Source organism: Echinococcus granulosus, assembly GCF_000524195.1.
Source record: "Echinococcus granulosus chromosome Unknown EG_S00014, whole genome shotgun sequence".
NCBI classification, from domain to species: Eukaryota; Metazoa; Platyhelminthes; class Cestoda; order Cyclophyllidea; family Taeniidae; genus Echinococcus; species Echinococcus granulosus.
Genome location: NW_020170394.1, coordinates 335,495 through 336,923, shown reverse-complemented (window position 1 = coordinate 336,923; position 1,429 = coordinate 335,495).

Genomic DNA, 1,429 nt, shown 5'->3' with positions numbered 1-1,429 from the left:
ATTCTCTAACCTTGTACTTGATATTTTATGTGAAATTTGCACAGAATGTCCATAAAATGTGAACGCAGTGGCTGAGGTTTGAGAGTGGAATTTGCAAAATCCTCTCAGGTCAGGCGAGACCATGGCCACCCACCCACCTCGCGTATCACAGCGACTTCACCTGCGCGCGCTGGCGACAGTCGCCTCCACGCTATCCCTCCAGATTGCACTACACGCAAAAATTCTGTGTCTCTGGTAGCTGACACAAATCTCTGGAATGGAGCTCTCGGCGTAGGGAAGTTTCAGCTATTTGCTCTTGCCTTAAAACTACTGGTGATCGCCACCTTACAATGCCTAGCATTACTGACGGAGGAACATCTGAACAGAGCACACCATACCCTTTATCTATGGTTTGAGTGAGGATTCTACGCTTATCAATGCCCAATGTTCTGATTGAGGGGTACGGGTGCAAGGCATCTCAGGAATTTGAGTTGATCCTCATTCAGGCGTTCACTCTGTTAAATAGCTGTACCACTGAGTTAGCTCTGGCTATTTAATTACTGGCATCGGCCCGCAATATAAGGAAAATGAGTAGTAAAGAGGCACCCGGAGTGCTACACTGAGTTCAACCCACTTAGCAATGCCTGTACCTATGATTTGTACAATAAAAAGCAGCATGAGGTCGAAGATGCATGAGTCACCGCAAAATGGCTACTTCTTGTAAATGACTTTGATGCACGTGTTTTGGCCAGAGCCTGACATCCGTGCGTCTAAGGCAACCTTAAATCGCACATTTCCCTCTCCCTTGTAGAGTGGTTGACCCCTGGTGTCCGCTTAGGCAAGAGCGCAGAGGCACGCGTGACCGAAGTGAAGCTGACAGTTGGAAACGAACAGCAGACCAAGTCAAGTCGGAGGAATAGCATTACAACGATCGTCATATAAAATACGCACGAACACACTTTTCACAATATAGAGGAATGGATAGGTGATATTCCACCAATTTTCAAAGTGGATTGGGGAATTATTGGCGAAGTTCAAAGAATGCAGCCTCTCTACGACACTTCTACATTCGAATCCATAAAACATGTCTCCGTACATCAAGGCAAGTAGTGGCTTCTGCAATTCATAATTGGCTATGATCAACAGCGTCTAAAGTAAAATTTTTCGACTTAAAAGTGAATAGGGGTACCGTCCAGCAAAGAACAATGTCACACCTATTTCAGATGTCAGTCAGATTTCCTCGTATCAAAGAGGAAAGGAATGAAACCCACACTCCTCACAAAAGCTCAACAACTGCGCCCATGAAAATTTATTCTCGCACAATGCAAGCGAAAGCCACCTCACAGTGGAGCGCAACCCACTGTCGAGGCTCCAAAGCTGTGGTCCATTTACTGAAAACCACCGTCAAGATTGACTTATCCTCACTGAAGTATTCTCTTGGATGCGTATT